Raw genomic sequence first — 27,224 nt, 5'->3', positions numbered from 1 at the left:
ATTTCTGGCTTTAAGCAGCAGCTGATTCATCAGCTCCTCCCTCAGTGAGGTGTGGCAGTTTAAGTTTGTATGCTGGCTTCATGTTCCAGAATCAGCTCTGTAGCCCATCAGCTGTCCTGCTTTGGGTTTTCACTGCATTTGTTTACTGGGGACTTGTTTCTTTGCCTTGGCCCTTTTCTCAGCCAGTGATCCTTCAGCTGTCCCCCTGCTGTCAGCATGTTATGATGGTTTGCTGATTATTTTTCAATTTTGCAGTGTCCTTTGACTTTGGTTGTTGCTCAGTGGCTCAGGAGATGAGTTTTGTGGACCATTACCTGCCCTATCAGGCAGTGGCTTATCACTCACCTGCTGTCAGCCCTCTTGCCTTTCCAGCCTTTGTTTACTGAAAGTTTGCAGGGAGATCGGCTTCTTCCCACTCCCCTCTTCTCTGGTGCGCTTTCAGGTTCCCACCTCCTCTGCTGTGTGCTAGTTTTCAGTTCATTATTTATTCTTTTTGTTGTTGTTGTTGGAGGGGGTGGTCAATCTGCCCAGAGGGCTATGCTGGTTTATCCCAGGGCGATAACCACATGATGCTTGCTGCTCACCTGTTTGGTCTGCCGAATGTCTCCCAAGCAGGTTTGGAGCTGGTATCTGGCAGTAGTGGTGGCAGTCCTCCTGTTTTTTCAATGTAATGTAGCATGGAGATGTTTTCTATGGGCTAGGAATTCAGGATGTTGAAGTTTCATTCTCCTTGGTGCTTTATTTCTGCCAAGTGTGGCTCCAGCATCTCAGCAAAGTTTTTGATTCATGGAGCTCACGCTGTCTGCTTGTGCACCCTAGTCACCATCTTGGATCCTCTTTGGGTACTTTTTGCCATAGTCCAAAACACTCACTTAGTGAACCCCCATGCAGAAGAGGTCCTGGGGGGCTGACCATCTGTGTCAAGACCCAAGGGGAATGAGAGTCACCACAGCAAACTCTGTCCCCAGCCTCCACTTTTTAAAGTGACTTTTTTTCTTTATTCTTTATTCATATATGCACACATTGTTTGGCTATTTCTCCCCCCATCTCCGACCCCTCTCTCTCCCTGCACCACCCCAAGAAGTAATGATTTGACATGATTTTAAAAGGTGGACTATTTGGGGGGGTACCAGTGGAGTGGGAAGGGGAAAAGAAGTGATGAGTGTGAATATGATCAAAGTACATTGTGTATGTGTGTGTGAGAGAGAATAGCATAGTGAAACCCACTAGAACTGTTTTAAAAGGAGGAAGCAAAGGCAGGGAGTAAGGAAAGAGTAATAGAGGGGGTGATTTGGTCAAAGTACACTATATGAATGTATGGAAATATTATAATGAAACCCCTTTGCACAAATAATTTACAATAAAAAGTGTAGAACTGCCTAAATTTTAAGTGTATATATCTCCCCCAAAATTCTATGACCCTAAATCTCTACATACTGTGAATAGTGTGACTAGCAGTCAAGTCATCACCATAATCAGCAGGGTTTTTACAAAGGAGCTTGCTCTTTTTAAGTCAGCAATAACTGAATTCCCCTTAGAAGCCTTGTTTGTGCAAGACATGCCCTTTGGAGGCTTTTTCTGGTTTCCCTCTGCCACTAAGGCTGAAAGTTCTGGCACTGAGAGGACTGCCCTTCTGGTGAGCAATAGTGTTCCTAGGAGATGGGTTTATCAATTCACTCTTACAAAAGAGATGTAATAAAAAGAGACAAATAGTCTACTTAGAAAGGATACTAAATAGAATCCAATTCCGTTATGTACTGCATCACTTTCCTCAGCAAAGCAGAGTCTGAGTTCAGATCTTCATGCTTTTTTGAGAAATCACCTTGCCTGTTCTCAAACCACTTAGCCTTGTAATCTACTTAGCATGAAGCATGATTGAGAGAGCTCGTGGGCTAATTTACACTTAGAGGTCTGCACTAGAATACTTATTTGTAAATAAGTATAACTGCCCCTCCACATTTTCTGACATCACTGAGTTTTATTAATTACTGGTCCACACAATTTCAAGGACCAGTTGGCACTCAAGCTGAAACTCTCATACTGCTTAAATAAGGCTCTGAAAAAAAATACTTTTCTATTAAAAATGTAGCACATTTCTTTACCCAATTATTAGATTAATAATTTAATATTATTAAAAAATTTTAAATCTAATATTATTAAATTATTTATTAATCCATATTGATTATGTATTATTAATGTTACAATTATTAATAACATAATATAATTATTATATAATATTATTAAATAGTAATAATTATTTAATAGTAATTAAATGACTTTTATTATTTGTTCAAACATTCTAAATCTTTGCATGTTATATGTTTCACCATAATTCATACCTGCCAAACCTTTCTTCTTGATGCTAAATTACAGACTGTGAGAAGGCAAAAGCTATTTTTTTTAGTGGGTCTTTTAGAGCAGTTCCTACACATATTTTAAACATCTCTAGATAGATTTAACAACATTAAATGGGTGCTGGTGGCTCATGCCTGCAATCCTAACTACATGGGAGGCTGAGATTGGAAAGACTGAGGTTCTAGGCCAGACCATGTGTGTGGAAATATCATGTACACTTGTATGAAAATGGAAAGATAAGACTGGTTGAAACTATTCCAGGAATGGGAGGAGAGGAGATGAAGGAGAACGATGGAAGGAGTGGCTTCAACTGTGATATATTGTAAAAACTTTTGTAAATGTCACAATGGACCCCCAGTACAACAACAATAAATTTAAAAAGAAAATAAAGGGAAAATCAATTAAAACAAATCAAAAAACAAAATAATTAGAACAAAATGGACTGCAGGGGTGGCTCAATTGGTAGAGTGCTTGATTTTCAAGCCCTGAGTTCAAAACTACAGTCCCATCAAAAACAAACAAATTTGAGTATAATTAGCATGCAATGAAATTTACTTTTTACAAGTGTATGATAAAGTGGATTTTAGTATGTTTGCAAGTTCATATAATCTAATCACCACTACTCCAGGATATTTTTCCCAAAAAGAAGCTGTTCTCATTAGCAGTCACTCTTCATTTGTTCCATCTCCCCAATCCTTGATTTCTATTTTAATGGGTTTCCCTATTCTGGACTTCTCATATACAGATAATATAACATATGGTCGTGTGTGTCTAGCTTCTTTCACTTTGCATAATGTTTTCAAGACTTGCCCATGTTTTATCATATCTTAGTAATTTACTCCTTTTCTGGTTGAGTAATATTCCACTGTATGTATATACCACATTTTGTTTCTCTGTTCATCAGTTGATGTGCATTTGGTTTTTTTCTACTCTTTGACTATTATGAAGAAAACTGCTGTAAACAAACATTTATGCTCAAATTCGTGTGGACATATGTTCTAAGTTCTCTTGCAGTGGAATTGCTATGTCATATGGGAACTGTATGTTTAAATTTTAAGGAACTGCCAAATTTATTTCCAAAATTGTTCACTATTTTAAATTACCACCATCAATATGTGAGGGCTTCAGTTTTTCTATATCCTCCTAATGTATGTTGTTAGCCGACATCAGCGTAGTGTGTGTGAAGTGGTAGCTCACTGTAGTTTTGGTGTGCATCCTAGTGGCTACAGATACCAAGCATTTTTTGTGTTTACTGGCCATTTGTACACAACCTTTAAAGAAATACCTATTTAAGTAGAGATTTTAATTTTATATATCTACTTAATGTGTCAAACAATTTATAAACTTTTATTTTTCCAAAATTATTTCTGATGGTGTTCATTTTCCCTCTGACCACTTAAACTGTTCACAAATTAAGTGTTAATGTCACAGCTTACAGGTAATTGAGTTGTCATACTCCAGCAGTATTTAGATATAGTTCATTTTATAGCCATTTATTCATTAGATGTTTTATTGCAGGCTCTGAGGAAAGGGAAATAAGTAAGATAGAGTGTGTGTGCCTAATAATCCTGTTCTGATCACTCTGCAGATCCTCATCCAAAATTTGAATCAGACATCAAGAGGGATAACCAAAGGAGTGAAAAGGTTTGCTATTTACACAATGAAGCTTCCTGGGTAGAGCAGGTAAGGATTCCAAGGGAGGCAGGGAAAAGAGACTGTTTTGGGGTTTTATAGGGGTTTGTGGGTGGAGCCAAGGTGAATATTCCCCCATTTGAGGCCAGAACGTGCAGAGATTTGAGTTTCTGATCAGCTTTAAAGGGAAGATAGTAAGGATGTTTTACTGGCTTGCTCAGATGTGGGGCAATAAAGGAAAGGGGAGACATGGGGCTTGAAAACTGTCAGTAGTGAAACATCAAAAATAGCATCAGATTTTATGACTCTCAGTCTAGTGAAGAAAAACTGGCAAATCAATAACAACAGTACTAGGTGAACCATGTCCACAGTGAGTGCTATCAAAGCCCAGAGAAGGGAATGTCCAATTATCTGTGGAGGATTTCATCAAAGTGACAGTTCCTGGATTTAGAAAGAAAAGAAGATTCTCACAAGGCAGAAAAGTATTAAAAAGGGCAAGAAGGTGTTTTCAGGCTTAAAGAAAGTATTTGGAAAATCACATGTGTGAAAGTGCGTAGTATGCTCTGAAACAGTATTCAGAAAGTAAGGGGCATCTGCATGGAGCAGGGGCCAGAGGAGGAGTCTCGGATAGGAGGAAGAGAGACAGTGTAGGAGTGTGAAGGACCCTGTATGCCATTCTGAAAGTTTAGACTTTCATCACTTGGAAAGTGGAAAAGCCAAGAAAGACACAGTTTCATTGGCTTGTTAGAAATGTCGTTCAGCTCTTATAGATTGCTGGAAAATTGGAGAGGGTGTGATTCAGTAGAACCACCAAGTGTGAGCAGGGAGGAGACTATTGCATTGTCTAGGTAGGAGATGTTAACTAAGAACAAGGGGAGGGGAGTGGATTTAGATTTGAGGGACCAAATGGCTAGATCAGTTTGTGTGTGAAGGAGAAGGAGAACAAGAAATTAACTTTTGGGATTTTTTTACTTGGACTACTAGAACTCAAGGAGGATCACTAGATTGCTGATTTTGGTAAAGTGTGCACATGGTGGTACCCTTAACTGAGACAGGAAACATGGTGGTGGCAGGGAGAAAAAATAAGAAAATCTATGTAGGGATTGTTGAATTTGAGGTGCCTCTGGCAATGTTTCCTGACTACTCATTGTAGAGAAAGTTGGAAAAAAGCCATTCTGTAGCATAATAAATTTGAGGACAATAATTATAATGATAGCATAACCCAGGTGGCCTCCTCCACAGAGGTCACTTTGGGAGATTGTATCAATTCTGTGGATGCTGCCAGTGACCCTAATGCTCCGGAACTTGACTGACTTGAAGGTATTACCTCATTCTACATACTTTCACAGTTTATGAAGCACTTACCTTATCTCAGGTACTCCTTAAATCAACGCTGTGAAGTATACTTCAGAATTACATCACCTTTTATACAGAGAACTGAACAGATGCATTCCTGCTGATTTTCTCTACTTCACTGGTTAGAAATGAAGATTTGAATCCCTCTTTTTCATGATTAACTTAATTGGTTTACGATTTCTAGAACCCGGAAGTTAGTTTGGCTTGTTGTGTGGAGTCTGCCTCACTGGCAGGTTTACCCAGCCAAGGGTTGAGAGAGATTGAGCTGGAGTCTCTCTGAGAAAGTGCCAGCTAGGGGACTCAGTGAAAGGAGAGAGAAGGGACAGGCGCCAAAGGGTCTGACAGGCAAAGTCCACATTCTGGGTCATGATGAGATCAGGAGACACCAAAGATGACTTGAATCCTAAAGCACAGATTTTACTCTCCCAGTATTTTACATGGCCTTTTGGCCATGGATGGCTCAAGCCTATAGATACTAAGCCAGGACCTGCCATAGACACAGAGAAAGTACGGTTTTCAACACCAAAGATAATTCTTGTTACTTTATAGTAGTGAAAATCTGGAAAAAAATGTGAAATAACATAACTGACTCTACCACTCACTAGCAGTACAATTAATTTAATATTAGTTTGTACCTTGGTAAAATGTGAGAATTAATTTACCTGCTCTGAAGTTGTCAGTATTAGATAATTAGAACAATACTCAGTTCATATTAAGTACTTGATAATGGCTACCTTTATTACTGTGGTAAATGATCTTAAGAGAATATTTATACAGCCCTTAAAATTACATTTCTGATAAGTTTGTAATAAGATAGTACAATCTTTGGATTTTGACTATATAAACACAATACAATTACAGCTATAAAACATAAGAAAAAAGAGACTGTGTAAAATTTCTCTAATATATCATCAGTTTTTGCTATTTTAAAAATAATATCTTTACTGAGATAATTCCCATACCTAAAATTTACCCCCTTTAAGTATACAGATCCATCAGAGGTTTTTAGTATATGCAAGGAATTGTACAACTGTTACCAGTATCCAATTTCAGAACATTTTATCAGCACAAAAATTCCTTTGTATCTGTTACAGAAGGAATTGTTATTCACAATCTCCTTGTTCCTTCAGATCCTGGCAACCATTAATTTACTGTCTCCTACCTATTATGAACATTTTATAGAATTTTTAAATACAGTAAGTAGTCTTTTTTGTATCATGTCTTCCAGTTACTGTATTTTCAAGATTTATCCATGTTTCAACATGTGTCAGTGCTTCAGTCCTTTTAGGACACAGTAATATGCCATCACATCCATCTATTACATTTTATTGATATCCATTTATCAGTTAAAGGACATTGGGGTTGCTTCTGTTTTTTGAACACTTAGTGTTCAAGTGTGTGGATATATGTTTTCAGTTCTCTTGAGTATATGCCTAGGAGTGGAATTGCAATTTTATATGGAAACTCTATATTTAACATTTTGAAGAGCTTTCAAGCTGTTTTCTAAAATGGCTACATTATTTTACAATCCCTTCCAATAATGTATAAATTTCTCTGCATCTTCACCAACACGTGTCATTCTGTTTTCTTAATAGTCATTCTATTTATATGAAGTAGTATCTCATTGCAGAGTTGTGTTATTTGGATGAAGAAATGTGTTACATTTTTAATAGAAAAGTATTTTTTTTCAGAGCCTTATTTAAGCAGTATGAGAGTTTCAGCTTGAGTGCCAACTGGTCCTTGAAATTGTGTGGACCAGTAATTAATAAAACTCAGTGATGTCAGAAAATGTGGAGGGGCAGTTATACTTATTTACAAATAAGTATTCTAGTGCAGACCTCTAAGTGTAAATTAGCCCACGAGCTCTCTCAATCATGCTTCATGCTAAGTAGATTACAAGGCTAAGTGGTTTGAGAACAGGCAAGGTGATTTCTCAAAAAAGCATGAAGATCTGAACTCAGACTCTGCTTTGCTGAGGAAAGTGATGCAGTACATAACGGAATTGGATTCTATTTAGTATCCTTTCTAAGTAGACTATTTGTCTCTTTTTATTACATCTCTTTTGTAAGAGTGAATTGATAAACCCATCTCCTAGGAACACTATTGCTCACCAGAAGGGCAGTCCTCTCAGTGCCAGAACTTTCAGCCTTAGTGGCAGAGGGAAACCAGAAAAAGCCTCCAAAGGGCATGTCTTGCACAAACAAGGCTTCTAAGGGGAATTCAGTTATTGCTGACTTAAAAAGAGCAAGCTCCTTTGTAAAAACCCTGATTACGGTGATGACTTGACTGCTAGTCACACTATTCACAGTATGTAGAGATTTAGGGTCATAGAATTTTGGGGGAGATATATACACTTAAAATTTAGGCAGTTCTACACTTTTTATTGTAAATTATTTGTGCAAAGGGGTTTCATTATAATATTTCCATACATTCATATAGTGTACTTTGACCAAATCACCCCCTCTATTACTCTTTCCTTACTCCCTGCCTTTGCTTCCTCCTTTTAAAACAGTTCTAGTGGGTTTCACTATGCTATTCTCTCTCACACACACATACACAATGTACTTTGATCATATTCACACTCATCACTTCTTTTCCCCTTCCCACTCCACTGGTACCCCCCCAAATAGTCCACCTTTTAAAATCATGTTAAATCATTACTTTTTAGGTCTAGATTCTGACCATGAGTGAAAACATGTGATATTTGTCTTTCTGAGCTTGGTTTTTCTCACTCAACATGAAGATCTCCAGTTCCATCCATTTTCCTGCAATCAACATAATCTCATTTGTCTTTGTGGCTGAATAGTACTCTGTTGTGTATATATACTGCATTTTCGTTACCCATTCATTGTTTGTGGTGTACTTAGACTTCTTCTCTAGCTTGGCTGTTGTAAATACTGCTGTGATAAACATGGTGTGTGCATATATCTCTTGTATGTTGATTTATACTCCTTTGGGTGTATGCTCAAGAGTAGTACAGTGGGGTCATGAGGTAACCTTGGTCTATTTTTAGTTTTTTTGATGAACCTCTATACTGATTTCATAGTGGTTGCACTAGTTTGCATTCTCACTTACAATGTATGAGGCTTCCATTCTCACTGCATCCTCACCACATGTGTTGTTTGTTTTCTTGATGATGCAATCTCAGTAGCATTTCGATTTCCATTTCCTTTATGGCTAAGGATGATGAACATTTTTTTGTGTGTGTATTTCTTGTCCATTAGTACTTCTCCTTTTGAGAACTGTCTGCTAAATTTATTTTCCCATTTATTATTTTGATTATTTGTTGTTTTGGTGTTCGATTTTTGGAGCCCTTTGTATGTTCTAGTTATTAATCTTTTATTCATTGGATAGCTGGCAAAGATTTTCTCCTATCTTGTGGGTTGTTTCTTGATTCTGGTCATTGTTTTCTTTGATGTGCAGAAACCTTTTAATTTGATAGAATCCCATGGTCAATTCTTGTTCTCATTTCCTTGGCAATTGGAGTTCTATACAGAAAATAATTACCTATTCCTGTATCTTCCAGTGTTTCTCCTATGTTTACTATAGTGATTTCAAAGTTTTAGGTCTTACATTGAAATCTTTGATCCATTTTGAATTAATTTTTATACAGGGTAAGAGATAGTGGTCTGGTTTCAGTTTTCCTTGCACCATTTTTTGAAAAGTCTGTCTTTTCTCCATTATATGTTTTTGGTTCCTTTGTGAAAAATTAGATGACTATAGGTATGTGAATTTATTTCTGGGCTTCTATTGTGCTCCACTGTTCTTTGTGTCTGTTTTTGTGCTAGTATCATGCTGTTCTTGTTACTAGGCTCTGTAGTATAATTAAATCTGGTATTGTGATACTAGTGCTGTTTGCTCAGTATTATCCTTGCTATTTGGGGTCTTTCATATTTACATATTAATTTTAGGATTGATTTTCTATTTCTGTGAAGAATGGCATTGGACTTTTTATGGGAATTGCATTGAATGTTTAGATTACTTTTGGCAGCATAACTATTTTCACAATATTAATTCTGCCAATCCATGAACGTGAGAGATTGTTCTAACTTCTGGTGTCTTCTTCAATCTCTTTCTTCAAGTTTTTGTAGTTTTCATTGTAGAGGTCTTTCACCTTCTTGGTTAATTACTATGTATTTTTTTTTGAGACTATTGTGAATGAAATTGTTTTCCTGACTTTTTCTCAGCCTGTTCATGGTTGTTATATAGAAAACCTACTGATTTTTTTAATGTAAACATTTTGCGGAAAGTTTATCAGATCCAGTTTTTTGGTGGACTCTTTAGGGTCTTTTAAGTACAGGATCATACCATGTGCAAGTAGGGTTAATTTGACTTCTTCCTTTCCTGTTTGAATCCTTTTTATTTATTTCTTTTGCCTTCTCCCTCTGACTAAGATTTTCAGTACTATATTGAATAAGAGTGGGGACAGTGGACACACTCGTCTCATTCCTGACTTCAGAGGAAATGATTTTAGTTCTTCCTGGTTTAGTACGATGTTGGCTGTAGGTTTGTCACATATAGCCTTTCCTATGTTGAGGTATAATCTTTTTATTCCTAGTTTCTTCAGCGCTTTCATTATGAAAGGATGTTAAATTTTGTCAAAAGGTTTTTCTGCATCTATTGAAATGACCTATTGTCCTTGATTCTGTTTATGTGCTGTATTGTATTTATTGATTTGCATTTGTTGAACCATCCTCACATTCATGGAATGAAACCAACTTGATCATGATGTATATGATCTTTTTAATGTGTTGTTGAACTTAGTTTGCAAGTCTTTTATTGAGAATTTTTGCATGTATGGTCATCAAAAAAATTGGCCTGTAATTTTCTTGTTTTCGTTGTTGATATCGGGTTTTGGTGTCAGGGTAATACTGGCTTCATAAAATGAGTTTGGTAGTGCTCCTTCCCTTTCTATTTTATGAAGTAGTTTAAGGAGCACTGATGTTAGTTCTTTAAAGGACTGGTAGAATTCAGCAGTGAATCCATCTGTTCTTGGACTATTACTACTTCAATCTCATTGCTTTCTAGATCTGTTTAAGTGGTTTATGTCCTCTTGGTCAATTTTCATAAGTCAGTTGTATCTAGAAATTTGTCAGTTTCTTCTAAATTTTCCAGTTTATTAGAATATGTTTTCAAACTATTCCCTAATGATTCTCTGGATTTCATTGGTATTTGTTGTACTACATCATTTTTCATATCTAATTTTATTAATTTGGGTCTTTTCCCTTCTTCCTTTTGTTAGTTTGGCTGAGGATTTATCAATCATATTTATTTTTTCAGGAGCCAACTTTTTTATTATTATCATATTGTTGTACTAGGGGTACATTGTGACATTTACAAAACTTCTTACAATGTATCATGTTAAATTTGCCCCCTACATTATTTCCCTTTATCCCCTCTTCCTCTGCCCCTGAAATAGTTTCAATAGGTCTTATTTTTCCATTTTCATATATTAGTACATAATATTTCCATGATATTCACCCTTCTACACCCTTTCCTTATATCCTCCCTCCTCCCACTGGTGCTAACCCCCAGAAAGGACCTGTTTTACCTTCTTATCTTCTGTTTTTTAAAAAAAGACATTTTTTTGTGTGACATTTCCCTGTTTGTATGTATTATAACCCAAATTGGTTCGTTCCCTCTATTTTCTCCTTTCTACCTTAGTCTCCTTTCTATGGTAATTTCAACAGGTTTAAAAATTCTATATTTGGTTTTTGTATAGGAAGTATATCAACCATATTCACCTCTTAACTTCTTTCTTTTATCCTCCTTGCATATGTGACCTCCCCTTAGCATGATCTGATTTTTATAATATTGCTTGTATTTGCATTGGGCCTGTTTTCCTCATATAAGAGAAAACATGTGGCCTTTGTCTTTCTGAACCTGGCTAACTTCACTTAAGATGATGTTCTGCAGTTCCATCCATTTACCTGCAAATGAGAAAATTTTATTCTTCTTTATGGCTGAATAAAATTCCATTGTATATAAATACTACATTTTCTTAACCCATTCATCAGTTGTGGGGCATCTTGGCTGTTTCCATAGCTTAACTTTTGTGAATAATGCTACAATAAACATGGGTGTGCAGGTGCCTTTATTATAATCTGATTTATATTTCTTTAGGTATATCCCTAGGAATGGTATTGTTGGATCATATGATTGTTCTACTTTTAGTTTTTTGAGGGGCCTCCACACTGTTTTCTATAGTGATTATACTAATTTACATCCCTGCCAGCAGGGTATAAGGGTTCCTTTTTCCCCACATCCTTACCAACATTTGTTGTTGCTGTTTGTGGGATTTTTTGGGGGGTAGGGTAGAGATTTTGCTTTATTCTATATTGCAAGATGATAGATAGTTGTACTTTTTTTTCTTTTTTTAATTTTTATTTTATTCATATGTGCATACAATGTTTGGGTCATTTCTCCCCCTTTCCCCTGCCCCCTCCCTCTCCCCCCTACCCCCTCGCTTCCAGACAGAAACTATTTTGCCCTTATCTCTAATTTTGTTGAAGAGAGAGTATAAACAATAATAGGAAGGACCAAGGGTTTTTACTAGTTGAGGTAAGGATAGCTATACAGGGAGTTGACTCGCATTGATTTCCTGTGCATGTGTGAACTAACCTTTTCTCTAGCTCCTGTTCCCCTTCTCCTATTGGCCTCAGTTGCTTTAAAGTATCTGCTTTAGTTTCTCTGTGTTGAGGGCAACAAATGCTATCTAGTTTTTTGGGTGTCTTAACCTATCCTCATACCTTCTTTGTGTGCTCTTGCTTTATCATGTGTTCAAAGTCCAAAAAATTTGGAAGCTTCTAAAAATCTAAACATTGATCTATGAAATGTGATCCAGCAATACCGCTCTTGGGGATATACCCAAAGGAATGTGACACAGTTTACTCCAGAGGCACCTGCACACCCATGTTCATTGCAGCACTATTCACAATAGCCAAGTTGTGGAAACAGCCAAGATGCCCCACTACTGATGAATGGATTAAGAAAATGAGGTATTTATACACAATGGAATTTTATGCAGCCCTGAAGAAGAATGAAATGTTATCATTCGCAGGTAAATGGATGGAATGGGAGAACATCATTCTGAGTGAGGTTAGCCTGGCCCAAAAGACCAAAAATAGTATGTTCTCCCTCATATGCTGTTTGTGTTATTAATGATAAGAGCCAACTTTTTGTTTTATTGATTTTTTTTGTATTTTTTTTATCTCCAGTTCATTAGCTTCTGCCCAAATATTTTTTTTTCCACCTACTAATTTTGGGTTTGGCTTGTTCTTGTTTTTCTAGGAGCTTGAAGTGTACTTACTAGGTTGTTTATTTGAGAACTCTCAAATAAACATAGGTGCTTATAAGCATAAACTTTCCTGTTAGTACTGCCTTTGCCATATCCTAAAGGTTCTGATAAGCTGTGTTTTCATTTTCATTGCATTCTACAAATTTTTTCATCCTGCTCTTATTTCTTTGATCATCCATTGGTTATTCGGCAATGTATTGTTCAGTCTCTATGTCTTTGAATATTTTCTGTACTTTTGTTTGCTGTTGATTTCTAGTTTCATTCCATTGCATTCTGATAGGATTCAGAGGGTTATTTCAATTTTCTTATATTTATTAAGAACTGCTTTATGTCCTAAAAATATGATCTATTTTAGAGAAAATTCCATGGGCTGCTGCGAAGAACATGTATTGTGCTGCTGTTGGATAAAATATTCTGTAGATGACAATTAAGGTTATTTGGTATATAGTGTTGTTATATATATGTTTATATATATGAAGCTACTTTGTTGATTTTTTGGTCTGGATGACCCATGTATGGGTGAGAGTGGGATATTGAAGTCTCCCATTATTATTGTGTTGGGGTCTATCTGTGCTTTAAATTCTAGTAGTGTTTGTTTAATAAAATTGGGTGTGCCAAAGTTTGGGCATATATATGTTAATAATTATTCTCTCCTCTTTGATTGTTCCCTTTATTAATATGAAGTGACTTTTATGTCTTTTCTGATTAATTTTGGTTTGAAGTCTTTTTTTCTTCAAATGAATGTTGCTACTCCTGCCTGGTTTTGGAGTCTGTTTTCTTGGAAAATCTTTTTTCATGCTTTTACCCTAAGCCAGTATTTGTCTTTGTTAGTAAAATGTGTCTCTTGTAGGCAACAAATGGTTGGGTCTTGCTTTTTAATCCAACTCACCATTTTGTGTCTTTTGTTGGAGAATTGAGACTGCAAGCATTCAGTGTTAATACTGAACTATATGAAGTATGTCTTGTCATTTTGTTGTTTTCTTCTTTCCCAATTCTCATTTTCTAATCTACTTGTGGAATTTATTCTTTCTTGTAGTTTCCTGGTTGTGTTAATCTTCCTTTTCTGCATGTAGGATTCCTTTAAGTATCTTCTGAAGTATTCATTTAGTATTTATTAATTCCTTTAGTTTTTGTTTATCATGGAAAGTTTTTACTTCTTCAAGCTTGAAGGGTAGGTTTGCCGGGTACATTATTCCAAATTTACAGTTATTTTCTTTCAGACTCAGAACTCTGGAGTTTCTGTTGAAAAATCAACTGCTATTCTGATGGGATTGCCTTTATATGTGACTTGTCACTTCTCTTTTAAACCTTTCAATATTTGTTCCTTTTTTCTGTATATTTAGTGTTTTAAGTATGATATGTCTATGGATGTTTCTTTACTGATATTGCCTGCTTGATTATTTGAAAGCCTCCTGGATCTGGATGATCTTCCCTTTCTCAAGATTGGGTAAGCTTTCCACTATTATTTTATTGGCTCTGTCATCTACATCTTCAGCTGTGTCTCTTCTTCTATATCCATGATCCATATGTTTATCTTTTGACAATGTCCCAAATATCTTGCATGCTATGTTTGCATTTTCTTAGTATTTTTTCTTTATCTTTGTCTGATGATCTAATTTCTCTACTTTATCTTTGATCCCTGATATTATATTTTCAATTTGTTCCATTCTGTTAGTAAGACTTTCAACTGTTTTAATTTTCAATTTAGGTTATTGAGCATTTCATTTCTAGGATTTCAATTTGATTTTTTTAAAAATGTGTTTATCATTAGTGAATTCCTCTTTTTTATTCAGCTTTGTCTTTCTTATTTCATTCAGCTGTTTATATGAATTCACTTTGAGTTTATTCAGCTGTTTATCTGTATTCTCTGTGAATTCATTCAGGTGCTAATATATTACTTCTTTAATTTCTTTCATCATTCTTACCATTGTTCTTTTAGTATCTATTTTGAAATTTCTTCTGCTTCACTGTCATTAATTGTGAATTGCTGACTTTTGAAGGAGACACATTGCCTTGATTTTTCATATTGCTTGTGTTTCTGCATTAGAATTTATGAACCTGAGGCCAAGTCATTGATTAGAAGTTTTAACCACCTACAGTCTTTCAGTTGAAATAGTCTCAATGTTCAGGCAGGACAGTATAATGGCTGGGATGAGGAGCCACTACAGGATAGTGTAGTGGACTAGGGGTATGGTTCAGTAGCCAAGCATTTACCTACACACTTAGAGCACCAGGCCTGATCCCCAGCACTTCTAAGATTGAGGTGAGGTAGAGTAAGTACCTAGAGGATTGGTTTTCTGCTTCTGGGATGCTATCACTATAGAAGCTTCCCTTCTTTGTGTACTGGGAACCACCGTTAGGTGTATGGAGCTTTGTAGCTGGTGGGTTGGGCAAGTTCCCACTTGGTCCATCTCCTTCCAGTTTGTATCCCCAAGGCCAGCATGTGACCCCCCCACATGTATCAGAAAGTTGGGGAACACCCATCACTGAAGTCTGCACTAGCTGGGGAACAACTGAGGAATATAGTTGCTCTGCTAGTCACAATACTTACAGATTATGTCTAGGAGTTAGTTTCCTGTGGGGTGGGAGAGGCTGTGGATGTTTCCTGATTCAGAGGGTCTGGACCCTGAGCCCTCAGTCCTGACTGTCAGCAAACACACACCAGGATGCAATTCCTAAAGGTGGAATCAAGTGTTTTCAAGCCCTGCCCAACAATTCTTATCCCTGCTAGACGGAGGCTATGGCTATAATGTGTTTTTCAGAGCTTGGGCTCAGGGCTCTGACCCACCTAGCAGTCAACACACAAGCCTGTAGGTAGGCCCTGAAGGCCATATACTAAGCTATGTTGGTATTTAGGCTCATCACTCTGTTTTCACCTGAACCTCAAGCAATGCTGGGTGTCTTAAAAGCCTCCTATACCTAAGTGACCATCTATTTCTCAAGATTTGGAATTTTTTCTCCAATTATTATATTGAATATGTTTTCTATGCCATTATGTGTACCACTTCCCCTTATATGCCCATGATTTTTAGGTTTGGTCTTTTAATGGTGTCTCAGAGGTCTTAAATGTTCCATTAATATTTCCTTCTTACTTTTTAAGAAGGAAAATTTATCTGACCATTTTAATTCCTTTACTTTATTGTCAAGCCCTGATAGTCTATCTTCAACTTGATCCAGTCTATGAGGATTTTCAATTTAGTTTTTTATTTGAGTTATTGAGTTTTCATTTTCAGAATTTTATTTGACTTTTTAAAGAATTCTATATCTTTATTCAATTCCCCTTTCATATCTTGCATGTCCCTTACTCATTTCATTCAGCTGTTTACTTGAATCCTCTGTGAATTAATGCAGGTGTTCATACACATTCTCTTTAATTTCATTGATCATTCTTATCATTCTTTTGAATTCATTGTTTGAAATTTCATCTACTTCACTGTCATTCAAGTCCTTTATTGTGGAAATTGTTGGCTTTTGGAGAAGTTATGTTGCCTTGTTTTCTCATATTTCTTATATTTCTGTATTGGGATTTGCATATCTGGAGTGAAGGCTGTTGGTTGGAGATGTAATCACCTGCAGTAGTTTAGTTGAAATATTCTCAATGTTGCGGAAGAACTGGGTAGTGGCAGGTTTGACTTTGAAGTTTCTCACCACTGGACTGGGGGAATACGTCACCAATAACAAATTCACCAATTCAAAACCAAACCAGATATTTTAAAAAAGTAAAAAACAAACAAACAAAAACACCGAAAAAAAAATTGGAAACATCATCTATACCCCCAATAAGGTTATACAGGAAAGAAAGTAGGATTCTTATAGAAAGAAAGTAGGTTCTATAGGGTGTGTTGGGGGCTTAATAAATTATTCTAGGTATAGGATTTAAAAATTAAGTACAGCTGGGTGCCAGTGGCACATGACTATAATTCTAGCTACTTGTGAGACTGAGATCAGGAGGATTGTAGTTCTAGGTCAGCCTGGGCAAAAAACTTTGTGTGACCGTGTATCAGGAAAAAAAGCCTGGGTGTGGTGGCATGTGCCACCTACAACAGGAAGCCTAAAATAGTAGGATAGTGGTCCAGGCTGGAAGTTGGGGAAAGGGATGAAATATACAGGATGAAGATATATAAAACAATAGTGTGCAAGAATATAGTTCAGTTAGTGGAAAAAGATGCTATAGTTGGGGAAATACAGAAAAAATTAAGAATAACAAAAAAAGAAAGAATAAAATAAAAATACAAAATAGAAACAGTAAAAGTTAGTACTTCTTGATGAGAAGGAGAATTTATACCAACTGAGCTCTGTCAGTGCAGTAGGTATTCTTCAACCTCTAGTCCTCAGTGTTCTGTCTGTGTTTCTCCTGTTTGTGTTTACTCACAAAACCCCTCTGGCCCCAGGATTGTCTGATTCCCCTCTTTATGCAGCCTAGGTGCAGTGTTTGGTGGTTGGTTAAAGCTTTGGGCCAGGGATAGAATTGGAGTGGGGCAGAGCAGGTCCTGTCCAGTAGCAGCAATTCCACAAGCAGGGCTGCTCTGTGGGGGGCAGGCAGCTGTGTTCCACTGCAGGGGTTCTTGTGAGGGTGGGTAGTTTCAGGTGTGTGTGCTAACAGCTGTGAGAGGGGTGACTTCTTTTAGCAGCTTGTGGGGTAGTGGTGCTCTGCCAATTACATCTACTCTCATGGCCCATGTCTTGCCCTACACAGCTCTAGCTGGTCTGCAGTGAGTTTTGCAGTTTTCTGCCTAGTCCTCAGGATGATATTTGGTTTGTAGAATGGTGCCCCATAGCACAAATATGGTGGGCAATGAATCTAGGGATGTAGGGAGTTAGGATGAACTCCAATGGGTTAGCTCATTCTTGGGTTTGTCTTTTGCCTAAGTGGGATACTTATGCTCTGACTGGTTCCCACCTGACTGGAATAAGGGTTGGTGGATTCCTCATAGGCCTCTGGGGTGCTGCTTCATTTGTTGAGTGGCTCACAGTAGCTTTTGCCAGACAGATATACAGGGTGGTGGGTCAAGGAATGGAGCAGGTCCTGCTCTGTAGTTTTCTTGTTTCTACAAGGCTGCTCTGCATACTACCAACTAATGCTTTCCCTTTGTTTCTTTTATAGATCTAAAGTTCAATATTTCTTGATTTTCTTTAGTCACTAATGGTCTGTTCCTTTACTGGTGCTATCTCCTGCCTTTCTCAATTGCCTCGCTTTCCTTGTAACCATGTACCTGAGGTTTTCTTTGTAGTTTGTGGACATGCAGTGATGTGATGAGTGTCTGCAATCTTTTATCTTTCAGTTCTATACTTTTTAAGAGAAATATATCTGGAAACATTTATTTCTTTCTCTGTTTTTTTTTTTCTTTCTTTTTTTCAGGTCTTATGATCAAGTTCAGGGCCCTGTGTATGCTAGGCAAGCTGTCTACCACTCAGCTATAGCCCAGTCCTCTATTTTTAATTCCATCTAAGAGTTATTCAGATAGTTGGATTGTGTTATACTTGTTAAATGCAGGGTTAGATGAATCTCTAAACATCAACATTTGCAAAGTATACTTCTTGCTAGTCAGCTTTCTGTTACTATAACAAATACTTGAGATAATCAACTTATAAAGAGAAAAGGTTATATTGGCTCACAGTTTTAGAAATCTCAGTACATGACTGATCCCATTACTTTAGGCCTGGGGTAGCACATTGTAGTGAGAGTGCATGGTGGAGCAAAACTGCTCATCTCAGAATCAAGACATGAAAAAAAGTAAAAGAAGTGACTAGAAGAGAAAAACAGAGAATCAAACAAAGAAAGGACTGGGGTTCTACCATTCTCTTCAATGGCATTCTCCCAATGACCCAAAGACCTCCAACTAGGCCTCACTTCTTAAAGATTCCACTACATCCCAATAGCACCATGCTGGGGACCAAACCTTAACATGTGGACTTTTGAGGGTTATTTAAGATCCAAACTATAGCAGCTTCAAAATACAACTTTTCACAATCAAATACAGAGTAACTGACAATTGCTATTTATGGGTCCTCATATTACTAGTTATAAAATTGGCCTTGAAAACTATCATTTTATTTCTTTTTAAAATTTAAAATATCCTTAGATTATTCATAGTCTTAGCTACTCAGTGTTTATGGAGTTAAAGATGTTAGCCAAAGAAATTGTTTATTTGAAAAGTTTTCATTTCATTTGATTTAATTGTCTGACTTGTAATAGCTTAAATTACAGCAGGGTTACTCTTACTCCAGTTCTTAGCAACTGTATAGTAGACTTTTCATATATGCTAACTACAGAAAAAGCTTTACAGTATCAAAGTTCAACTAAAAAGTTCAAAGTATAAAAGTTCAACAACTTTTACTGACTGGCAATATTTTATGTAATTTTTAGAATTAGGTTATGTTGGAACTTAGGAAGTCATCTCTTAAATTTTTAAATCAAGGCAATAATGATTATAACTAGCCCTTTGGCTTTAATTTTATGCCAGTAATTATAATTATAATTTAAAAATAGACATTTATTTATAAAATTTTACCTGGGGGTGTAAAAGCCTTCTCATACTCTATTAAAATGATGATGGTTTTATATGCTATTAAAATGAGTCATGCTGAAATCATTGCTTACAAGGGGTTCATCTAAATGATAATGGATATAAAAATAAGTTATGCCCTGGTAGTAGAGGTCTTTTTCTCCATCTAGAAAATCTAATACTTGAAAAGATGTTAAGTCATGAACAAACTAATAGCCCAATTAGAAGATCAAATAAACTGTGCTCCTAATGGTTTATTTTACTTTATATCTTTAAAGTACTTTTGGTAACAATTATTAATTTGTATATTCCCAATGGATACAGCTTTAGAAAGTTTACAGTACAGCAATTGGTTTTAGCTTTCTTAGGGTTACGTATCTGATAAAAGTTATTTTTTCCCCAGGGAAATGCATATATTCATATTTAATTTTGCATAAAAATCCCAGGGATTCCCCAGCCTCTATAACTCCTTCTCAGTTACAGAGAAAATATTTATTGTAATTAAGCTATGTTTTACTAATACTTTGAAAAGATCATTCTTTTCCAAACATGGTGTGGCTTGATATTCAAGCATTTTAGTTCATTTTCTTGCAATTACATCTATGAATAGTTTTCTTAAGATAAGCTTTCAGAAAATTTGCATACAAGTCTGGTCTATGACTGGATCTAGCTTTATTAATCAGTCAATCAATACATGTATGGTTAATGATTACTGTGTTGCCCTCTTTAAGTAAGGCCAACAACATGAAATATTATTACTTTTTCTTTAGGCTTGTTTCCTTACATTCACTAAAGAGCTACCTATAATCTAGATGGATACACCAATTTACTTACAGCATTGGATATTATGCATTTTCTGGCATACAAACTATGAATCTATGACTTTATGTCCATAACTGGCAAACTACTTTTGAATTTCCAAAATAGTTGATCTAACTCCACAGTGGGTCAACGTTTTTTTGAGAGGGAGGTCACTGGGGATCGAACCTGGGGCCTAGTACATGCTAAGCCAGTGCTCTACCATTGAGTTACATCCCTAACCATTTTTATTTTGAGATAGGGTATTGTTAAGTGACGCCACCCGATCTCAAACTTTTGATATTCCTGCCTCAGCCTCCTGAGTAGATGAGAGCTGTGGGTCATCTTTTTGTGAAGAGAATTTTGTTTTTCAGAATCCTGCTCAGAATGCACCCTGAAAGTAGTTGGTAGGAGCAACTAACAAACCTGAAAGTAAGGAGACTTTCCCCAGTGGCACACAGAACTACAGAAATCTTTCTAAATATGATCTGTTGTATTTTCAGTGAAGAAATATATTTGCTTTCTATTGTTGCATAATAAATTACCACAGATTTAATGGCTTGATTGGGGGGGGAGAGGGAGGGGGCGGAGTGGGTGGTAAGGGAGGGGGTGGGGGCAGTGGGGAGAAATGAACCAATCCTTGTATGCACATATGAATAATAAAAGAAAAATGAAAAAAAAAAAGATTTAATGGCTTGAAAGAGCAACCCTTTATTAACTTACAGTTCTGTAGGTCAGAAGTCTGAGCTAGCTTCTTTGTTGAATCTCACAAGACTGAAATCATGGTGTCAGCCAGGGCTGTGATTCTCAACTGAGGCTGAATTATCCAACTGAGGCTGAATTATCCAAGATTGTTGAGATTGTTAGCAGAATATTGTTCCTTGTGGTTGTAGGAATGAGGTTGCCACCTTCTTACTGGTAGGGTTGGTTTCAACCTACCAACTAGGGCTGCTGTGCCCTACTACATGGCCTCTCCATTGTCCAAGTCAGGAATGGAGAGTATCCCTTGCATCAAATCTTCCTCATACTTTGAAATCTTTCCTGGAAGAACTCAGTTCCTTTAAGCACTCATCTGACCATGTCAGGCCCACTGAGGATACTCTCTATCTCTTAAAGGAGACCTTAAGATTGGGACCTAAGTTACATGCAAAATTCTCTTATAGCAGTCATGTTGGTTACTGTTTGATTGAAAAACTGGGCAAAGGTGTGTGTACACTGGTGGTGGGGGATATCTTGGAGGACAGATTTGAGTTATGCCTACCATGGCAGTAGCACTGGAAGAGTAGCATCAACAATCTTGCAAGACAAACAAGTAGCAGGAGGACTCTTCTCTGCTCTTTAGAAAAAATAGGAAACACGTGCTGGTGATGAGAAGGCATATTATGGATACATGACAATGTACTTAACCTCAAGCAGGATACTTAATCTGGGACTTGGTCTAGGATTTAGAAAATCTGCATCTGCCGCCAAATGGTCATGTGATCTTGGCCAGATCATTTAACTTCTCTGGGTCTGCAGCTGAGAGGACTGAATAGCTCAAGGACTCCCAGCCAGGTGCCAGCAGGAAGGAAGGAAACAGCTACCATAGAGTCGCCTAGAACCTTTTTCAAAACAAGTGTTTCCCCTTCCTTTTCAAGATGTTGTAAGAGTGTTGGGAGGAGGGAGAGAAAGGTTAAGAAGGGAGGGATGGTCATGTACAGTGTGGAAATGCTCTTCAAGTCATCCTCATTCACTCATCCATTCATTCATTCAATAAGCATTCATTGACCACCTACTTCATGCCAAATACTGTGCCAGGTACTGGAAATTCCACAGCAAAGAAAGCAACCAGGCTGTGCTTCTCTACTAGTGGGTGAAACAGATTGTAAGACTGTGAATTTTTGTGAATGGGGACCATAAAGCGCTGTGGAAGCTGAGGGTAAGGGACCTCCTCAAGGAAGTGATGATTGAGTAGGCATTAGCTAGGTAAAGAGGATGGGGATGGGGTGAAGTGATGTGGGAAGGCGGACACTGTTTCAGGCAAAGGAAACATTTGTGAAGAGGTAGAAGCTTAAGCCAGGGACCAGGGGCTTATGCCTGTAATCCTAGATTCTTGGGAGACTGAGATTGGGAGGATCATGGTTTGAGGCAAGTCTGGACAAATAGTTCATGAGACTACATCTCCAGTATAACCAGAGTGGGATGGACCAGAGGTATGGCTCAAGTGGTAGAGTGCCTGCTTTGTAAGTATGAAGTCCTGAGTACAAATCCCAGTCCCACCAAAAACAACAACAACAAAAACAGGTGGAATCTTAATTGATTAAGACACATTAAGGAGCTAGAGTTAGTCACTATGACCTGAGTTGGTACGTGTTTCATAGCCAGCCTTATAAATCATGCTAATGAGTTTAGACTTTTATCCTAAGCACAGTGGGGAAACATTGAAAAGTTTTAAGTTCAAGTGACTTGCAGTGATTGGCACTTTAAAAATATCATCCTGGCTGTGGTTTGAAAAATAGTTTATAGTGAAGAAGGTGGCTGCATTAAAGAGTCATGGAGGCCATTCCCAAAGTCCAGGACCAGGATATTGTCAGGGAGCCTGGAAAGAGGAAGGTAGTTTTGAAAAAGACGTGGAGAGTAGAATCACAGCATAGTGGTGTCTTGGATGTGCAGGGTGATCTGCACATCTCCAGTTATAGGAGGCACAGAATGGAATGTGTCCTCATGTACTTTAATTTACAGTTGCCCCTTTATGCTAGTCAAGCTGTTTCTTCTCCATTCACAAATCTTTAGGTTGCATCAAGATAGAAAATCTTCCTGTACCCTTACTCCTTTGGCATGGGATAACCCATTGGGAATAAGTACTCAAGCAAAATACAGATCTGGATTTCAGATTCTTGTTTCCTTATCTGCTCAATGAGATGTTGACTTGAAACCTCAAAGACTGATTCTGGGGTTGACCTTACAGAACCCATGACAGCTTCTCAGAGGCACTGGGTTCACTCTGCTTTCTCCCCAAACTGGCTCGAGTTGCCAGATACAGTAATAAAAGAGCTGGCACTGACCCGAGTGCAGTGCACAGTTGGAGCAAGGCTACCCCAAAGAAGAACTTTTGCACTACTTTGGGCCCAGAAGTAATGCAAGCTTAATAGAGAGAGTCATGATTGCAAATTTGACTTCATATCTTGGTGTCTCTGAAATTTGCTCAGTGTGTCTCATGGCAAGTTTATCTAATTTGAACAGGGAGTATTCAACCAGATTCAGTTTCCCTTGAATTTCTCCTTAGTGGAAGATGCATTGAGGACAGTGAATGACATAAATTCAATCTAAAATGTATTGAGTTTTTTTTTCCTTTCTCGTTTATTCATATGTGCATACATTGTTTAGGCCATTTCTCCTCTCTATCCCCCACCCCCTCCCTCTCTCCTGCATCCCCCCTCACTTTCAGGCAGAATCTCTTCTGCCCTTATCTCTAATTTTGTTGAAGAGAGAGTATAAACAATAATAAGAAAGACAAAACATTTTTGTTAGTTGAGATAAGGATAGCTATACAGGGAGATTCTTAGCATTGCTTCCATGCACAAATGTGTTACGTTCTAAGTTGATTCAACTTTAACTGACCTTTTCTCTAGTTCCTGATCCCCTTCTCATATTGACCTTTGTTGCTTTAAAGTTTCTGTATTAGTTCCTCTGCAGTGAGGGCCTCAAATACTATCATGTTTTTTGGATTTCTTACCTATCCCAAACCTCCTATGTGTGCTCTCACCTTATCATGTGACCCAAGTCCAATCACATTGCTGTATTTGCCCTAGATTTAAAGTCTGCGTACGATTTTTGGTCTTCTGAGCCTGGCTAACCTCGCTCAGAATGATATTCTTCACTTCCATCCATTTACTTGCGAATAAGATTTCATTCTTCTTCATGGCTGAGTAGAATTGCATTGTGTATAGATACACACATTTTCTTGATCCATTCGTCAGTAGTAGGGCATCTTGGCTGTTTCCATAACTTGGCTATTGTGAATAGTACTGCAATAAACATGGGTGTGCAGGTGCCTCTGGAGTCACCTGAGTTGCATTCTTTTGGGTATATCCCCAAGAGTGGTATTGCTGGATCATATGGCAGATCTATGTTTAGATTTTTAAGAAGCCTCCAAATTTTTTTCCAGAGTGGTTGCACTAGTTTGCATTCCCACCAGCAGTGTACAAGGGTTCCTTTTTCCCCACATCCTAGCCAACATCTTCATTTTGCTCTGTCCTCAGAAATCACAATCTGGGGGAGTCTGTGGCTGGGGAGAGACTGTGAGGGGTCTGCAGAGAACGGTGTTGAGACATTTCTGCATGTGGCTCACATTCCTAGTGCCAATGTGGGCTCTCTTCCCCCAGCAAACCAGATATGAAGCAAGGATAGTGAGACTTTTCTGCTCTTATAGAGTCTAGAGTAATATTTGCTAGGATGCATATTATTGCTTTCAGAATGGATCTATTGGTCTTTATGTGTATTTTATCTATTTATTTTTAATTTTTTTAATGATAATGGGGCTTGAACTCAGGAATTCAAGCTTGCTAGGCAAATGCTCTACCACTTGAGCTACTCTGCCAGCTCTTTTTTATGTTGAATGTTTTAGAGATAGGGTCCAAGGCTGGCTTCAATCTATGACCCTTCTGTTCTCTGCCTCCTGAGTAGCTAGGATTATAGATGTGAGCCACAGCTTTATATGCATTTAACCTAATTTTACATACAATTGTTTGGATTGTGGAGTGTGCATTTTATTCTAGTCCACTAGAGGGAACCAGAGGGAACAGATAGCACTGCCAAGAAAAATTATTTAAGGTTCTCAACATTGTCAGTAATAGGGAAATTCCCTGGTATTCTCAAAGCAGGCCGACTGCCAGAATCACTGGGGAGGGAGGAAGGTTTTTTTTTTTTTTTGTCTTTTAATTTATTTACATTAGAATAGATTTTTAGGGCAGTTTTATGTCTACAGAAAAATTGAAAGAAGGGGAGTTTTAAAAATGCAGCATATATATTTCTAGGTCTGATCCTGACCCACTACATCAGAAGCTATCGGAAAGAGGCCTGGAATCTCCCTTGCCTTTGTCAAAAATCCACTTGACTATATAAATTTAAAGCCAACAAGGGCAGAAGCACACTGAACACTTTTAGCATATTAAGCAGGATGTAAGAACAGAGGCTCACAAGGATTTAAGCATAAGAAAGATAAAAGTGGAATACTTGGAGACTGTCAATATTTGGAATGTGAATCATATATTTTTCTAATTGAACAATTTCAACTGTTAAATAGAATCCATGTGACTTACATAGAGCCAGAGGAAAATCTGAAAACTACTATTCCAGGAAGACTTCCAGTTCTATAAATGAAATTTTAGGGAGCCCCTAAATCATAAAACAGTGTATTGTTTCTAAAATAAGCATCTCATGAAAGACTGAGAGATTCCTGTAGATATTATGCAGTGAACAGAAATAAATGCCCTCAGTCCAATAGTGTCAAATACATCTGGCAAATTGGCTCAACAACAAGAGTTGGAATTATAGGAAGAAAAGAGGCCATAGGATTGTCACTGGGGAGAATTTAAAGCATTCTATCCCTACAAAAAGCAGTTAAAATAAAATGGAGATAACCTTACTGATTTATAGAAAAGTTTGTTAGATAATCCAAATTATAGGAAAAAAATAATAATCTAGTTAAAGAAACACAGAGCTACTCTCCCTATAGATTCTGTTACACTGAGGAAATTACAGATTTATTTGTTTAAACAAAAATCAGGGTGAATTCAACTATGACATATTGTAAGAACTTTTGTAAATGTCACAATATACCCCCAGAACAACAATAATGAAATATAAAAAATAAAATTAAGAAATAAAGGGCAAAAAAATAAACAAAAATCAGATAACCAGAATCTTTACGATATGAGCTGGTCTTTGTAATAAGTCTTTGAAATTCAAACTTTAATGTCAAAATTCAGAACAATGCTCTGCTCTCCCAGGGTCCACCCTAATTGGGCATTTGCCCTAATCTTATGCTCAGGATTATTATTATTATCATTATAATTATTATTGTTGTTATTATCATTTGGTGGTTCTGGGTTTTGAAATTGGGGTCTTGCTCTTACAAGTGCTCTACCACTTAAGCCACGCCCTTTTTGCTTTTAGCTTGTTTTTCAGATAGGGTCTTGTGGTTTTGTCTGACTGGCCTTAGACTGAGACCCTCCTATTTCCATCAAAATTATATTTCTTAATGATAGTGTATTTCCTGAATCAAAGATGAATGGGAATGCCTCCTAAACTTATTCCATCTAAAAGCATAAGATTCTGAGCTAGTCAGACTGAAAGCATTTCTCCAAAAAGATTGTTCTAGATTAATTAATTAGTGCAATAAGAAAAAACATTGCAAAGCCCAGTATGCTCAACAGACCCTGATAAGTGGGGAAAAAAGATTCTTTTTCTGCTTCTGCCTGAGGGATCTGGGCAGGCTGCCAGCAATCAGCATTCTTTCTTATTCTTTCTTTAAAGGTTTGTCTATGGTGTATGGAGGATCCTTATGCCCTTTTATATCCTAATCTGCTCTATCATAAAATATAATCCTTTTTCATGCTTTATGCTGTAGGTACAGTTAACACATAGAGAACAGTAGAGTAATAGAAGATGAGGCAAGGACAGCTATAGGGATAAAGCTATTCTTTATCCTCAAACTAGCATTAGGAAGGGAGGCTACATTAAAGGAGAACAATATAGAAACAATCTATACTCAAATCTTCCAAGTCAGACAAATAAAATTCCATTTCTAGCTAACTTAATTATATTTCTTTTCTTGCAGTATCATGTCTCATTTTAAGAATATAACTTTTAAAAATTTGCTCCCCATAATAGCATTCCTGATTTGAAATAACAAGTGCTGGTTTCTCTGTAATTTTTAATGATACTGAGTCTCAGAATATGTCATTTCTCTCATGATAAAGCATAAATTTACATTGTTAGCCAGCCCCTAATGACTGCAGAATCAGTTTTAGTCCCTCGCCTTCCCCTTTCTGCTGAGCAGTTTTCTCTTATCAGTCTGGGATTGCAAATGCAATACAATTTGCAGCATTAGTTGGTAGCAAACCTTGGTAACTCCTAGACACTGGCTTGGCTAGAGAACAAGAGCTCTTGTTTAGGGTTCTGATACAGCTCCAACCTCAAGACCATTATGTTATCATTATGCTACAACAGCTGCATGGATCCCCATCTCAATAATTCAGATGCACCAAATGTACACTTTTCAAGAGAAAGGTAATGAC

The 27,224-nt window shown here is 37.2% G+C and overlaps 1 long non-coding RNA gene across 3 annotated transcripts in view; it reads left to right on the top strand.

Annotated features, from left to right (window-relative positions):
* Positions 1 to 25,012, top strand: part of LOC141423986 (uncharacterized) — a 60,980-nt gene extending 35,968 nt beyond the window's left edge. Inside the window, exons 3-4 of one of the 3 annotated variants that reach the window (XR_012448768.1) lie at positions 14,049 to 14,087; positions 24,960 to 25,012. This is a non-coding gene — a long non-coding RNA (uncharacterized lncRNA). Of the gene's footprint in view, positions 1 to 3,943; positions 5,399 to 14,048; positions 14,088 to 24,959 lie in introns of those variants that run through there. The other 2 variants (XR_012448772.1, XR_012448771.1) reach the window with 2 other exon arrangements.
* The last annotated feature ends 2,212 nt before the right edge of the window (positions 25,013 to 27,224 follow it).

This window comes from Castor canadensis, chromosome 1 (assembly GCF_047511655.1).
Source record: "Castor canadensis chromosome 1, mCasCan1.hap1v2, whole genome shotgun sequence".
Classification (NCBI taxonomy): domain Eukaryota; kingdom Metazoa; phylum Chordata; class Mammalia; order Rodentia; family Castoridae; genus Castor; species Castor canadensis.
The sequence above is the reverse complement of the archived record's forward strand: the minus strand, read 5'-3'. Positions and strand labels throughout refer to the sequence as shown.